At 37.9% G+C, this 16,874-nt stretch overlaps 1 protein-coding gene and 1 long non-coding RNA gene across 4 annotated transcripts in view; one reads left to right on the plus strand and one right to left on the minus strand.

The window, feature by feature from the left end:
- LOC131531271 (zinc finger protein 239-like) overlaps window positions 1-16,874 on the plus strand; it is a 267,824-nt gene that overhangs the window by 156,533 nt on the left and 94,417 nt on the right. The gene's annotated exons all lie outside the window — the stretch shown is intronic.
- Window positions 858-16,730, minus strand: LOC131531314 (uncharacterized). 2 transcript variants are annotated; one of them, XR_009268625.1, is made up of 9 exons: window positions 13,719-16,730; window positions 13,207-13,298; window positions 13,040-13,084; window positions 12,802-12,836; window positions 12,515-12,569; window positions 11,703-11,798; window positions 4,546-4,632; window positions 4,031-4,114; window positions 858-1,952 (listed from the first exon to the last, which is right to left on the minus strand). It is a non-coding gene; the product is annotated as an uncharacterized LOC131531314 (long non-coding RNA). The 2 variants fall into 2 exon arrangements; XR_009268624.1 differs by having other exon boundaries at window positions 4,546-6,776; window positions 13,719-14,627.

Consider the following 16,874-nt stretch of genomic DNA (forward strand, 5'->3'; position numbering starts at 1 on the left):
GATCAACAAGCAGAAAACAGAGATGATTACACTGAAACCCCAAACCCCTCACCAATTAAACTACAAGCAGCAGACCTCTGTACAAATGAGGAGTTTGTAGACCTGGGCTTCATCATTAGACATGGAGGACAGACAATGACATCAAGAGGAGCATTAGCAAGACCAGCAATACCTTCATAACACTGAACAATATGTGGACAGACAATAGAGATACTCAGCAAGGCAGGCAGAGTCAGAAGAGGCAGGCAGCAATCCTTCAGAAACGGGTAAACAATCCAGGTCATCAACAGGTAAGCAAACACGGGGAAACCGCTCAGAAATGACTGCATAGCAAAACAAGACTTCACAAGGAGAGCAAGGGTGGCACAGTTTAAGTAGACTGAGCAATGAGGAACACCTGTGCAGGTGATCAGTCTCTGGCACGGGGTGCGTGGGAAATGAAGTCTGAATGGACCGGTTGGTACTCAGGTGATAGTTCCCTCTGGTGGTGATTGGAGGGAGCCACAGAGGCTGAATTTGTGACACTGACACACTCATCTTTACAGTTTCTTTACAGGCCACTGGCGGACCACTGGTGGCAGAGTCGGCGGCCCACCGGCGGACGCCACCCGCGGTTCACCGGCGTTTTGCTCATCGTTATTCCAGCGGACCACCAGCAGCAACCACCACTTTTCCGACAGCGGTCCGCTGACGAGCCGCTGGTTTATAATTACTGTTTGCTGGCGGTCCACGGTCGGTCCGTGGTTCATAATCAGTTCGATTACACTAACCAGAATGTCCTTGCACACAATAATGGATCAAAAACAATGTACAATAGCAATTGCAAATTTATTTTCAGTGAACAGATTAAACACAAATGCATTTACAGTAGGCTATACATATCAGATAGTTTTATCCAGTGGGACTTTCAAATAGAAGCATTCAATTCACATATCTGTACCCCTACAAAAGTCAACCACAAAATTAACCATGGTTTAACTATGATTGTTGTAGTAAATAACTACCATAACCTTGGTCTTACTACAGCATAGTAGTAAACCTATAGTAACTACAAACTTCACCATAGTTTCAAAAACTATGGTTAGCACAGTTTTACTCCAGCATTACTAAAATATTACTTTAGTAGAACCATGATATCAAAACCTTAGTTTGAGAAAAAGTAAAAAACCCTGATTACTACAGTTATGATTACATTTACATTTATGCATTTAGCAGACGCTTTTATCCAAAGCGACTTACATTGCATTCAAGTTACAGTTTTTACATTTTATCAGCTCTTGCTTTCCCTGGGAATTGAACCCATGATCTTGGCGTTGCTAGCGCCATGCTCTACTATTTGAGCTACAGGAAAGCTATGATTACTAGTTTTACCATAGTAAAAACAGGGTTAACTGTTGTAAGGGTACACTGCTTTTCACAATCAAAGCAGCTTTAGAAAATTTCAAAGTTTCAAAAAAAAAAAAAAAATCCCATCAACAGCCTGAGGTGACTGTGACTCAATGGGGAGCATCTTCTGACAACAAATTAATGTCTATATGTCAATAACTCTAAGATAATACAAGTTATGTGTTCAAAGTCATGTTCAGTTAAACAGACAAACATTAAAGGGTAAGTTTGGTGAATTTAAATCCACTTTATACTGCCACAAAGTCTGTAATATGTAAATAAACAATATTCGGATAATGCAAAATATTATTTGGCTGACAAATAAATGGGTATATCTCATGTAACTCAGAGAAAGATTAAACATTGTTCGTTCACATATATTACCATCATAGTAATAATACAAAGTGGGTTGAAAATCACTCAACGTATGCTTTAAGGCAATGATTACAATACATAACATTTGTCAGGTTGGTATGTTCATCTATAGTTGCCATCATCTGGGGTCTTCATCTGAAGTCACCACAAGTGAGGCTGGATCCGAGCTGTAGTCACACTGAGATGGAAACCTGAGAGATAGAAACAGGAAAACAAAAGGAGAAGAATTAGCATAGATGCTGTTCATATTATTTCAGGCAAAAGATGATCACGTGCATTTATTACTAGAGTACAAGGTTATGAGTTATGTGAACGCTTGGCTAAAAGATGTATTTTTAATCTCGATTTAAACAGAGAGAGTGTGTCTGAGGCCCAAACATTATCAGAAGGCTATTTGAGAGTTTAAGAGTAAAATGCGAAAAAGCTCTGCCTCCTTTACTGGACTTTGATATTCTGGGTACTATACTGGGTACTTTGTGACATTATTTAGCTTACTTTGCTATAATTTGGTTAAATCGCAATCTGATTTTATTGTATTTCCCTTAGTAAGCATATAATTTGTCCTCAGTATTCAGGGAACAGACACAGTCTACACTCTAAAAAGTAGTTTTATAGTCCATTCAAATAAAATGTTTTAATTGGTCAAACATTTAGAAGACTACAACAAGTTGTCAATTAAAATTCAACCATTTACTCCGTGTGTTTTATATGTTACCTCAACTAAGATTTATTATTTGGGCATCATAAGAAATTGCAGGGGAACTAAAACATATATTTTTATAGTTTAACAAAATTATAAAAAATGATTAACTGGTGTTTATCAATCACTAAAAACACACAATTTACAACACATAATAGCCATTATTTAATAACAATCTCCATTTATAACATTTGTCATACAGACTAAACATACAGGCTTAAAGAAAAAAAGTCATCTACATCTCAGATGGCCTAAGGGTCAGTAAATTAACAGCAAATTTTCATTTTTGAGTGAACTATCCCTTTAAAGCTCCAGCTGACAAACATTACATCTGTAATATAACTGCAAAATTCAGTTTAAACTTTAATGAACTAAGAAAAACCTAAACAAGCTAAACAAAATGTTAGCAAACAAACATTTACAAATATTACTACTGTTCACAATTACATCTTTAAAATGAGGCAGAAGTCACAAAAAAAAAAAAAAAAGAACCAGGTGTTACAGTAGGGCTGGGCGGTATATTGAGTTTGTACGATATATCAATATAATCTTTATAAGTGATACAGTATGAAGCAATACCGTTAATATCGATATAAGTAGTTTGATACGAGCGCATCTGAAAAAAAATATCTAGGGAAGACACAGACTGAACTGCTGCAGAGAAAGTGCATAATACAATTTGTTCTACATGTATCAGGCTTTATATGAAAAGCTTTAAAAAAATCGTAAGATATAGTAGCCTATAGTTTATAGTTTCAGTTTAAAGCGGCTTTTTACATTTTTGAAAGAAGTCTCTTATACTCAACTCAAATAACAGTTAAAACAATAACATTGTGAAATGATATTACAATTCAAGAGAACTGTTTTTTTATTATTTAAATATGTTAAAATTGTAATGTATCGCTGTGATCAAAGCTGAATTTAACATCATTACTCCACAGTCTTCAGTGTCACATGATCCTTCAAAAATAAATCTGATTTGCTGCTCAGGAAACATTTCTGATTATTAACAATATTTTTAAAAAGATGCGCTGATAAACATTTTAGTGTAAACTATTTTTTTTTTTTTTTCAGGATTCATTGTTAAATAGACTCCAGACCTTTAAATGGTGTTGTACAATACTGTTCAAAAGTTTGCAGTCAGTGAGGTTTTTTAATAAATTCATTTTTATTCAGCAAGGATGTATTAAATTGATGAGAAGTGAGAGTAAATATTTTTGTTTCAAAAAAACACTGTTCATTTTAAACTTTGTTCATTAAGGAATCCTGAATAATACACGCAAAACACAAAACAAAATACGAATCAGGAATATTTCCTGAGCAGCAAATCAGCATATTAGAATGATTTCTGAATAATCATCATGTAAAATTGAAGAGTAATGATGCTGAAAATGTATCTTTGATCACAGAAATAAAATACATTTTAACATCACTCACTCATGTTTGGATGTCAAAACCTTCTTAAAATAACTTTAATAAAGAATTGTAAAAGATGCATGGTGATATGCATTTTTTCACAACACATTTGCATATATGAAGTGATTTAATGAGCTTTCTCATGCAGCTTACCTATGTTTCCCACATCTCTGTCAGCAGCTTCCTTCAGAAATTTAGATATCTTGGAGCTTCTCTTCTGTTGTAGAAGTGTTGCTCCTGAAACCACAGAACAATTTTTATCAATAATTGTTTGCCATTAAATATCAAATCACGTTTTAACTAGATTCAGTTAAGACATGCTCCTTTAAGTGACGTCACCGATTAACAGTAAAGTTACAGCACATATTTTAGGCTAAATAAATTCGTCTAATTCCAATAACCCATTGACAAAACCTTTACAAAGCTATTAAAATCTCCCAAATACACATAAATATGTGATGAAAAGTCAAAACTTTGATAAATCAGAGCTCAATATAGAGAGTTAGCATACATCGTCTGAAAACTGTTGAGATGGTAATGGACTTTTTCGAAGACACTAAACCGTCTTTATGAAGTAAATATTCAACAGAAGCGTATCAATTACAAGAAATAAAAGTGTCAGGAACAGTTGCATGTAAAATTTGTGTGATTTTAGGGACTAAACTCACCTGAAAACGGTGAAAACAGCAGCTAGAGATGCAGTGTTGCAGCTGTTAGTTGGAGAGTTGCCGCCCCGTTTCCATGGTAACTCCCTCCTGCAGCGTTTGAAAGAGACTCAGAGCGTGCGTCCATCAATACACGTCACAGTCACGCACCGTTTAAATAAACATTATATAGAACATCATTATATATAAACAACAACAAAAAAAATATTTAATTTTGAATTTTAATCGTATGTAGTTATATGACCCATTCATACATAGGTGTAAACTGCAACCCGCACGTGATAGTAGGACAAAGTAGCAGTTTTATTTTTATTTAATTTTTATAGATTTTTTTTTTTGCTATTTTTTTTAATTAGTTTGTATTGTTGTTTTTACGATCATTCGAACTATTTATTTCATTTAAAAATGTGCTTGCAGTTTTTATACTAAACTTTTGTTAATAATTATAACTCTCTATTCAGTGCTTCAGATTCCTTTTAACTGTAAAAATGTAATGTAAAACAAATGTAATATATATATAATTTATAAAACAAAGATGTCATGTAAGAGCTCAGTAGAAACACTGACCCTCCGCTTGCCACTGGTGCACAGACGGAGCGTGCCACCCAAAAAAACGCCGGCTGACCGATGTTACATGTGTAGGCTAATCAAATGCACGACGAGGGTGTAATTCAAACAAAAGTCTTTTAATAATAATCCACAGTAGAATTGCAGGAGCAAGGAGTAGCAAAACACAAGGCAAACGTATAATAGCAGACAAAGAAAGAGGAGAGAACACAGGCTTTAAATAATCAACGTAATCAAAGGGGAAACAGAAACAGGTGAGGAGCTAATTAACTAATGAGGAGAACTAAGGAAACTGGGTCAACATCTGACAACCGACAGCGTTTTTAGATTGGTCGGCTCGCCGATGGTGGTCCGACCGTATTAAGCCGCTGAATTTGTGCCGCCCAAAAAACGCTGGTGGACCGCCAGGTCATTGTTTGCTGGGTTGGTCTGGGTCCCTGGAAAATAATTAAAGGTTGTCTCTTGAACTGCACCTTCACTTCCTTTTTCTTCATTTCCCCCAATATCTCTGTCTTTTGCTTTTTTATCTTGTCAGTTCTTCACCAGAAGGTCTACTGTTAGGATTAGAACTGTGTCCACCTTGTTGCAAAACGACCTTTATATTAAAATGACTTAAATACCCAAGATTTAACAAACCTGTATTTCATGCAAATATATCAAAACATATTTTCTAAAGTGCCTAAAAGTGAAAATAAGTACAAAATATTTTTAGAAAAATTTGAATACTGAACACACTATTGCATTATTAAGGCCTTTCCACACTGAGCGTGAAAAAGCTAAACAAATATCGGACGCGATGACACGCTGTAATAAAACAATAGATTTCTATGGATGCTTCCACATAGACCACGACCATTCGCGCGCCGAAAATGTTTTTTTTTTTTCGCACCAGTCCGACGAATCTTTTCAGTTTCGCAAAGCGAAAACACTGGCCGTCCAATAAGTTTTGAGCTAGGATCACGTGACCGGAGCAGCTGCTGTTGCACAAAACGGTGAGAATGGTGGCGCTGTTTCGAAAACCAGTGTAAACAAACACCCAAGAAAAGTATCCCGGATAAGAGAAGAGAGTGGATGCTGAGTCCTTGTTATCATTGGTATTTAAGGACACATTTATTCTCACGTGTTCTTATATAACATTTCTATTAATTATCCACGGAATCATGCGATCTGTAGAGCACCGTCCGTTTTCTTCCACGTGCACGAGTGTTCCCAGCAGGCACCGGACGTCAATATAACGTCGGAGAGACGTTGTATTTTGGTTGAAAATTTAAATCGGGTTGATGTCAGAACCCAACGTCAGATTGACGTCAGAACCCAACGTCAGATTGACGCCAATCTCCAACGTTGGATAGACGTTGCATTTTAGTTGAAAATTAAAATCAGACTGACGTCAGAACCCAACGTAAGATTGACGTCAATCTCCAACGTTGGATAGACATTGCATTTTGGTTGAAAATGAAAATCAGGTTGACGTCAGAACCCAACGTAAGATTAACGTCAGAACCCATCGTCAAATTGCTGTCAATCTCCAACGTTGGACAGATGTTGCAATTTGGTTGAAAATGAAAATCGGGTTGACTTCAGAAACCAATGTTAAATTGATTTCAACGTTGGACAGACATTGCATTACATCCCTATTGAAACTGGCCATTACCACATTTGTCAACCTGTGAACACAAAAGGAAGAGGAGTTAAATGTCCAAATAATTGATTATACATAACACATTATGAACCGCTTGTTATAGTTTGTGTCAAGTTTGTCATATCTAATGTAGAAGTCACATTGGTTCTACTGTGGTGCTAGATGGAAGATCATGGGCCCACCCAAACTGCTAGGTTTTTATCTTCTGGAGACACAACTGATTTCACGCAATTTCAAAACCTAAAACCTTCCTGATGTTGATGCTAAAAGGCAGTGAGGATGTGAACACATCTCTTAACATTTACTTGGGTCTGTTGCATGTACACAAAAGAGAGAACAAAGAACAACTGACTGAGCAATTTATGACTATTATATGGTACCAAAAGCAATGTTTTGGGATATTTCACACTATGAGTTCAGTAATATCAGCAGTCTGCCATAATTTTCCAAGAAGTTGCCAATATTAGCACATATTTGCAAACAGGGCTTGACATTAACATAGAATCATCCCGTATTTAAGGCCTATGAATGGTATTCCACCATTATACGAGCGTGGTTTGTCCCATTTTTTAAAAATTTACTTCAGTTTTATGGTTTTTGTTTGGCAGCCGCTACTGCCAGTCATTGGACACTTTCTCTTTTTTTTTTTACAGTGCAAAACTGTTATTTTATGGATTTGTCTTAGATTATTACTGACAAATTCAATAAAGTGACATCACTAAACACTGTACAGAGGAACACTATCATTTTACAGATTTTTCCTAGATTATTATGATCAAACGCATTCAATAAAGTGCTGAAAGCACTAGCCCAAAAGTTCTGCAGAGAAACACTTGTTATTTTACAGGTTATTAAAAAACAAACAAAAAATGAAAGTGTTAAAGCATGCTCAAGATTGTAAATTATGGAGTCAATTTAATGCCGCATATATATGCAAAAGAAAATAAAGTTTTGCAAAAGAAAATAAGTTTTGCAAAGAAAAATAAAGAATTGCAAAAGAAAATGAAGTATTGCAAAAAGAAAATAAGTTTTGCAAATAAAAATAAAGAATTGCAAAATAGATAAATAAAACAGAGCAAAAGCAATGATTTTGCAATACATATTTTCCATGGCCATATCTACTAATTTATTTGCAATGCAGCTTTTATTTTGCGTTTCAGTCAAGTTTGAGCTTGCGATACCGTTTTCCCTTTGTGCTTCACGTTTCTGCGCGTCTCACTTTGTGGCGCTGTTTTGACATGGGGGTGGAGTCAGGGGACGGGGGCGTGTCCAACAGGCCTGGGCATGCCTCCCTGGAAGTGACGTCATCGGCCCGAGACGCAGATCACAGCTGATCCAGGCACCGTCATTGAGCAGAGGCATGCGGCGGATCGTTTCCTTTTATTCACTAGCTTTAAAACATGCATGCTTTCGTTTTATTAACAAATGTATATGTGTATTAGCAGCGTTTGCTCAAGTTAAAGAAGTTGTTAATATGAACATCTGCTGTTTATTTCTCTCAATGTGTGCACACTTTTATAGCATTAAAATGTGTATTGTTTCATCTGGTTAACTAAATGTGCATTAATAGTGCTTGTTTAAAATCTCTTAACCTGTGCACAGCGCTCTTTGTTTACATTAGTTCAGAGTTACTGCTAGTTTTAATGTAAAAGAATGCAATTAACTTCACAAACTATACATCATTAAAAGGTCTAAGACTCAAGCTTCATATCCATCTCGACTTCGTTTTCATTTACATAACTCCTGGCATAAATTAAGAAATGACTGGCACTGGAAGTTTAAAAAATGAAGCTTGAGTCTTTTTGGTTTAAATTTCGTGGCCACGAGATATTAATGGGTAAACAAACCAGCGTGACCATAGCAACCTGGGATTATCAGAGATGTATTTATTAATTTTATTTTTAATTAAGAAATTATACAAACAAAAAATAAATTAAATTATTATATTAACACCACCACAGGGTAATTTTACCCATGGCTGTTTTTCAAATAGGCTACATAATATATTTTCAATTAAAAATATCCAAGTCTTACAGTCATTGACTTTTACTAAAATTGTGTTATTTACAATCCCCTGTTTATTGTTAAAAAATTGTTTAGATAAAACCAGAACAAAAATGGGGCATTTATACCTATAAGCGCCATCAGGACAAATTTACACATAATTCCTGTCATCACGTTCAAATGAAGATGTTTTAGATGTTTATTCCTCTACTCATAAATGTTCAAACTTTGGATTAAATATTAATTTGTGTTTGCAATTTTTATCGCTTATGGTTCGCTACTGTGTTGCTTATTTATTCCTGAAAAAAAAATGTAATGAATAAAACATTTTTTATGATTACCCCGTTTATTGGTGTTCTCTTATTCAAATGATAAATTATATAACTAAACAAATTAATTAGTTAGGTGAAACTGTGCACTTGAATTTGTCATTGTACATCCTTTGCAATGTGGTGAATTAGTATTGCTTATAATAGTCTATTTAGGGTGTTTTAGTCATTTAAATAATATGGGTTATCTTGAAACATTTTATTAACTATAATATTACAACACCCAAATATGTATTTATTTCCTCGTAATTCTCGTTGTCATTGCAGGCTGGTTTATATTCATCATTAAGAAAAGTGATTAGTGTAACCTGCTTAAAAATAGCTGTGAACTTAAAACAACAGGACAAAAACATAGCTGACTAAAAATAATAATTTTATGACTCTAGACATTGTGAAGACAGTGGCATAATACAGTGACATACTACGTTTTTAGCCATATCGGCTGTATAATAATAATAATAATAATAGCCTAATATACACATATATTACATAAAAAGACACGATCAACGGACTGTGGGATGGATAAATATATTTGATCAGTCTCTGATAATCCCAGGTTGCTATGGTCACGCGGGTTTGTTTATGCATGATTAAACTCATGGCCACGACATACAGTATTATCACGTTCCCACGACTTAATATCTCGTGGCCACGACAAAACTAAACCAAAATTACTTTTTAATCTTTTTTTTAAACTTCCAGTGCCAGTCATTTCTTAATTTATGCCAGGAGTTATGTAAATGAAAACGAAGTCGAGATGGATATGAAGCTTGAGTCTTAGACCTTTTAATGATGTATAGTTTGTGAAGTTAATTGCATTCTTTACATTAAAACTAGCAGTAACTCTGAACTAATGTAAACAAAGAGCGCTGTGCACAGGTTAAGAGATTTTAAACAAGCACTATTAATGCACATTTAGTTAACCAAATGAAAACAATACACATTTTAATGCTATAAAAGTGTGCACACATTGAGAGAAATAAACAGCAGATGTTCATATTAACAACTTCTTTAACTTGAGCAAACGCTGCTAATACACATACATTTGTTAATAAAACGAAAGCATGCATGTTTTAAAGCTAATGAATAAAAGGAAACTATCCGCCCGCATGCCTCTGCTCAATGACGGTGCCTGGATCAGCTGTGATCTGCGTCTCGGGCCGATGACGCCACTTCCAGGAGGCATGCCCAGGCCTGTTGGACACACCCCGTCCCCTGACTCCACCCCATGTCAAAACAGCGCCACAAAGTGAGACGCGAGAAACGTGAAGCACAAAGGAAAACGGTATCGCAAGCTCAAACTTGACTGAAACGCAAAATAAAAGCTGCATTGCAAATAAATTAGTAGATATGGCCATGGAAAATATGTATTGCAAAATCATTGCTTTTGCTCTGTTTTATTTATCTATTTTGCAATTCTTTATTTTTCTTTGCAAAACTTATTTTCTTTTGCATATATATGCGGCATTAAATTGACTCCATAGTAAATTAAAAGTTTCATTTTGAAACAAAATACAAAGTCTGTACATATACTGTACAAAACTGAAAATGTAATCATTCAGTTTTTGAAGAAAAAAAAAAAAAAAATACAAATTTGAAAGGAAATACATTTCAACATTTACAATACTGTACCAATTAACAGAACAGTTTGATCAGAAGTTGAATTAAATATTCTCAAAAGAAGAAATACAAAACATCTACAAGAGTGCCACTGTTTTAAATGACTGTTAATTCTAAAGGCTGGAATACACTACATGACTTTTAAAATCTGAACAGATTTTTAAAACACTAGGCATAATACATATACTGACTTTGTAAATAGCGACAAAGGAAAACTGGGCATCATACACTACATGACTGAGGATCATACACTACCAGACTTTAAAGTTGTTCCGATCACAAACTCACTCAGAAACATGAGCCTTGTTGCTAGGAGACGCGTTACAAATGAAAACAATATGCATTGTAAAATAGGCTGAAAATATCAAACGTTTGATATCCTCCGACTGGATAGAATCAGAGTCTGAAGCTTAAAAAAAACGGGAGTCTGTGACTATCATACACTATGCAATTTTCTATGGAATCTGTCATCTCAAATCTGCAGACTGGCTCTGACTTTCGGCAACTAGCGTCAACTTCTCCTGACTGTAAATTGGCGGAAAATCAGGGCAAAAATTGTGTAGTGTATTCCAGGCTTAAGTATATGATGCCCAGCTTTCCTTTGTCATTATTTACAAAGTCGGTAAGTCAAAATCTGTTTTAAAAATCTGTTCAGAAGTCGTGTAGTGTATTCCATGCTTAAAACTGTTTCATTATTTAGATGTAATTTATGTAAACAAATTCCTGAGGAGGAATTCTTGAGGAGCAATTGAAAACTAAAAATTACATTTTTATCTTACAAGTTAGGGTTATAGTATGATTTTTCTTTGAAAAAGATTGTGGAGGGAACTGTATTTTAGCTTGTATTTTCCCAATCAGGTTTATAGTGTTTTTTCTCAATATTTGACTGACCCTATTGGATTCCATATAGCTCTGATAATATATGTGGACAAATATTACATTGTATTTTAATCCTGAATACTAGCTACACAAGTGTAATAAGTAAAATCAAAACATACAAATAAAGGTCCATGATTCGGCACCAGAAGTGACAGTCACAGCAGATAAAGAGCAGTCCACCAAATCTGAAGTAATCAGCTGGATCCTTGCTGCATCTGGGAGTTAAATAAAAAAAAAGAGATTTATTGAAGAGGACTTCATTTGTGTACCTTTTCTATAAACAACATTTGACATTATGAGACATTCTGATCTAATTTAATGATCTAGTTGTGACCTAATGGTTAGAGAGTCAGACTTGTAACCTGAAGGTCATGGGTTCGAGTCTCAATACTGGCAGGAAATGTAGATGAGTGAATGAACAGCGCTCTTTTAAAAAACGCACTAGTGTAAACGGGGCCTGAGGTGCCCTTGAGCAAGGCACGTTACCCACACGGGCCGCACAATAAAAATGGCTGGCTACTGCTCTGGGTGTGTGTTCTTTACTCACGGCTGTGTGTGTACTCTACTTTGAGATGGTTATAAAGAAATTAGTATACACAACAATGAACAACTTTTGTCAGATGTATCAAAGTAAATAGATTTTGTACCCAGAAAAATGCCAATTAGTACACCAAAAAATTAAAATTAATATTTGTATCAATTGCTAATACCTGTATATTTATAACTAATATAATTATTAATCGGTTTACACTGTTTTTCTATCACAAGGGGGTGAAATGTCTAACAAATGTACTTGAGGAGATCATTAAATTATTCAAGATATCGTACTTTTTTTTATTTTTATTTTTATTATTTTGTATTTTTTATTTATTTGTTTATTTTTTTGGATGTTATGAAAAAAAAAAAAAAAAAAGATATCATACTTATCCACCTTATTCCTAAACACGGAAGTAAGCCTATGGGCGAGACTTCCAGTTCATTAGCCGCTATAGGGAAACAACGACAAGAATAACAACATGCAGTAAACGGTAAAACTGTTTGCATTACAAACCAGTGTGTTCATAATTAAGCTAATACACTAAAATAACATGGTAAGACACACCAATTTGCAATATCAAGCAGCAAAACGAGCGGTTCTGTACAGCTAAAAATATTTGGAAGTAAAAGAGACCACATTTTTTTGTGAAGAATAAGGTGGATGTCTCATCATTTACTCACCCATGTCTTTTCCAATTTGCATAACTGACTTTTTTCTGTGGAACACAGAAGATCAAAAAAAGACATGAGGGTGAGAAAATGGAGTTGTCATGTTGAGTGAGCTAAACTCAAGAATGAACTTTGAATCAGAGTGGTGCCTTGGTGCAGAGTTTACCTGCTTTGCTGTGTTCACATTTCAGCACATATAATAGCACATGATCATTTAAAGAATTAATGTTAGTATGACATGTGTACTCACTTTTACGGAAGATCATGTGGCAGAAGATTTTCAATCCCAAAACCTCTGGACCATGAGAGGGAAAACACAGACACACACACACACAAATGAATATTAACAGGTTTAATAGAACAATATTGTTGACTTACTGACAGAGACATGGGCTTACAGCAATTTAGCCTACTCACCAGCTTTATTACAAAAACTTAACAGTAGATCCAATAAAGCATGGTTTGCATAGTATTCTTCAGAGTCCAAGAATGGTGGTTTCATGTCCTATCTGTTGAACAAGTGTATATGCCAGTTTTTCATGTTCCACAGTGAGACATTTTATTTTACAATAAAATAACAATATAACGTTAGTTATTTTTACTATTTCATACTGTTATTAAAAATAAGATCAGCAAACGGCGGCCTTCTGTATTAACATCATACATGTCCCGCTATTTATTCTGTCATTCATGCATGTTTCTCTATTAAAATGTCAGTAACTCGTAGCACTATGTTACGTGGATATATTTACATTCCGCGATATAAACAAATATTTAAAAACACAAATAGTCACTTTAAAATCATGGCCACAACATCGTCATTACACACAGCCTTATCTTTATTAAAACAATATCAAAACAGTAACAGATTATGTCATCGCGATTAGCATATCACTTTAACAGTAAAAAAAAATATAAATGTTATTTACCTTCTGCCATTTCCAATATGTGTCCATTAGCCATTGTGTCTGTTCATATTCGTGCTTTTTCGTTCTCAATCTGCACCGCATAACTCAAAATAAGAATTCATCTGTCAGATATGTGATAGTCCATGTAAAAGCCATTACTACTGCACTGAACGGAGCAGGACTGCAGATAAACAGAGCAGCAACGGACTGGTGTGTAAATTCAAATTTGAGCGGTAGGAGGCGTGCCCAGTTGTCATTGGCCAGATTCCTGGATGACGTTTCACGAGTTCACACTTACATATAATAAACTGAGTAAAGGTTATGCATATTTGGCGTGCTGTCCAGGGAGAGGGCTTACCCCCGAGCCCAGGGTACTCCCCCTGTACGGGGAGAGGGGTCCGAGCTCTGCATTTAGCCCGGACCCAGAGCATTCCCCCCATGCTGGGGTAGGAACAGGCTGAAGGTGAGGAGTCGGGGTGGTGGAGGGATGCTGAAAGACTAGAACTGATGGAGGTAAGACCGCTTTGATTATTTATAGGGGTTCTCTCTCGAGCTGATTGGATAGATGGTGTGATTGCTGATGATGAATTGGCTGCGTTAATTATCTGCGCGTGCTCCTCCCGAAATTTGTTAATAAAACACCACTTCACGAGTTCACACTTACATATAATAAACTGAGTAAAGGTTATGCGTATTTGGCGTGCTGTCCAGGGAGAGGGCACCGAGCTCGGTACTTACCCCCGAGCCCAGGGTACTCCCCCTGTACAGCTTTCCTGTAGCTCAAATAGTAGAGCATGGCGCTAGCAACGTCAAGATCATGGGTTCGATTCCCAAGGAAAGCAAGAGCTGATAAAAAAAAAAAAAAAAAAGTAGAAGCTGTAACTTGAATGCAATGTAAGTCGCTTTGGATAAAAGCGTCTGCTAAATGCATAAATGTAAATGTAAATGTACGGGGAGAGGGGTCCGAGCTCTGCATTTAGCCCGGACCCAAAGTGTTCCCCCCCAAAGATGCAATAAGCGTTGGACAGCAGCCAAAGAGGTGTTGATACCCCCCAAAATCGGCAGAGCTTAATGTTGGTGGGGTGCTGGACGTCGCTTGGAGTAACGGCACTGCTGTGGCCTTAGAGAAGAGAGTTTAGCTACTGCGGGAGCGGGCACTGCTGCGATATCTGAGAAGAGAATGTGGCTTCTGCGGAAGCGGGCACTGCTGCGACAGTGAGAAGTAGAGATGAGTGGGGAGTAGAGATAGAGGGTCCTGCGGGAGTGAGAACTTCTGTGGAATCTGAAAAGAAAGTGGCTTCTATGGAGACGGGCACTGCTGCGACATCTGAAAAGAGAATGTGGCTTCTACCGAGACGGGCACTGCTACAGCATCTGAAAGAATGTGGCTTCTGTGGAAGCGGGCACTGCTGTAGCGGTGAGAAGTAGAGATACAGGCTCCTGCGGGAGCAGGCACTGCTGCGGCAGTGAGAAGTAGAGATACAGGCTCCTGTGGGAGCGGGCACTGCTGCGACATCTGAAAAGAGAATCTGGCTTCTGCGGAAGCGGGCACTGCTACGGTATCTGAAAAGAGGAGGTTTCTGTGGAAATGGTCACTACTGCAGGAGCCGTCACTGCTGAGGCATCTGAAAAGAGGAGGCTTCTGTGGGAGCAGTCACTGCTGCGGCAGTGGAGGAATATAGAAAAGGCTCCTGCGGGAGCAATCACTGCTACGGCATCTGGAAAGAGAAGGAGGCTTCTGAGGGAGCGTGCTCTGCCACAGCAGTAGGGAAATACAGATGCAAGCTCCTGCGGGAGCAGTTACTGCTACGGTACCTGAAAAGAGGAGGCTTCTGTGGAAACGGTCACGGCTACGGTATCTGAAAAGAGGAGGAGGCTTCTGTGGAAATGGTCACGGCTACGGTATCTGAAAAGAGAAGGCTTCTGTGGGAGCAGTCACTGCTGCGGCAGTGGGAAAGTACAGATAGGGCTCCAGCGGGAGCAGACACTGCTGTGGCAGTGGAGGAATATAGAAAAGGCTCCTGCGGGAGCAATCACTGCTACGGCATCTGAAAAGAGGAGGAGGCTTCTGAGGAAGCGGTCACTACTACGGCAGTAGGGAAATGCAGATGCAAGCTCCTGCGGGAGCAGTTACTGCTACGGTACCTGGAAAGAGGAGGAGGCTTCTGTGGAAGCGGTCACTGCTATGGCATCTGAAGAGAGGAGGAGGCTTCTGTGGAAATGGTCACAAATGCGGGAGCCGTCACTGCGGAGGCATCTGAAAAGAGGAGGCTTCTGGGGGAGCGGTCGCTGCTACAGCTTCTAAAAAGAAGGCGGCTTCTGCGGAATAGAGTACTGCTGCGGCAAGGAGAAGAATCAGATAAGTCTCCTGCAGGAGCGGGGTGTTGCTGGGATGGTTGGAGTGGAGTGAGCCACTATGGGTGGATTTCGTGGTGTTAGAGAGGATGGCTATGGTGGGTCCGAGGTTCGAGTGGACAGGGATGGACTGGCGTTGAAAGGGTCTGCTGATGAGGGTTCGGTGAGATTCTTTGATATGGATGGGTCTTCGCCACTAGCGGAGGCAGCCTCACGCTAACGTCTGCTAAGGAAGCTGGAGATCACTGAAAAGGAAAAGGGGGTTATTAGTGGTGGCAGGAAAAGACAAAGATATGTGGGCCTGTGTTGCCAGCGGAGGGGGCCACGCGCTTGCTTTGGCTGCTGTAGCTCACTCATGGGAAGGGAGTGGGGTTTGTGACATCCTGGAGAGCCTGTGGTCTGTACCACTAGCAGAGGTGGCCTCGCGTTAGTACCTGCGACAGGATCTGGAGGCTGCTGAAAAGAAAAGGAGTTAGGGGAAGTAGAAGGAAAGTCTGAGATGGCCTGCGTTGCAAGCGAAGGCAGCCACATGCTTGCTTCTGCAGCTGTCAGCTGCAGAAAACAGGGGAGTGGTTTGTGACTTTGGCGGGACATGCTGAAATGTCGGGGTAGTCTGCAGCGTTGCCAACCTAACGATTTCTCGGACTGCCCTAGCTACTGGTTTTCGAAGCAACTAGCAACAAATGTAGCCATTTAAAAAATTTTTATTTGGAAACCTTGAAAAGTGATAAATGGTAAAAGGCATGCGATTTCCTCTTAACCACACGAAAGGAAAACATACTGAAACAGCTGGCCAGTCGAGCGGCACATCGGCTGGTAACG

Source organism: Onychostoma macrolepis, chromosome 22 (genome assembly GCF_012432095.1).
Source record: "Onychostoma macrolepis isolate SWU-2019 chromosome 22, ASM1243209v1, whole genome shotgun sequence".
Lineage (NCBI taxonomy): Eukaryota > Metazoa > Chordata > Actinopteri > Cypriniformes > Cyprinidae > Onychostoma > Onychostoma macrolepis.